Raw genomic sequence first — 332 nt, forward strand, 5'->3', positions numbered from 1 at the left:
AAAGAAAACATGGCGCTCTTCTGCAAACGCACAGCTGGGAGTGCTTGAGAGCACTTTTGAGGTGCAGCGGGATTTTTCGGCTTCGGGTGTGTTTAGGTGTGAGCCCAAATAGTCGCCGAACGACAAAGACAAGACAGATCAGGCGGTGGAACCGTGGGTATTGAAGTCCCGTTCATGCAACCGATGGATATGATCAAAACCTGTATACAGCCCAACCAGTGGATGTTGATTTGTCAAAATAGACAGTAAACTGCAAGAACATGATTTTCCTCAAGAACATTAGTTATCATGGAACTGTCAACATCTTTTACAGCAGTTATATCATGATTTAT

This window comes from Etheostoma cragini, unplaced genomic scaffold (assembly GCF_013103735.1).
Source record: "Etheostoma cragini isolate CJK2018 unplaced genomic scaffold, CSU_Ecrag_1.0 ScbMSFa_397, whole genome shotgun sequence".
Taxonomy (NCBI): Eukaryota; Metazoa; Chordata; class Actinopteri; order Perciformes; family Percidae; genus Etheostoma; species Etheostoma cragini.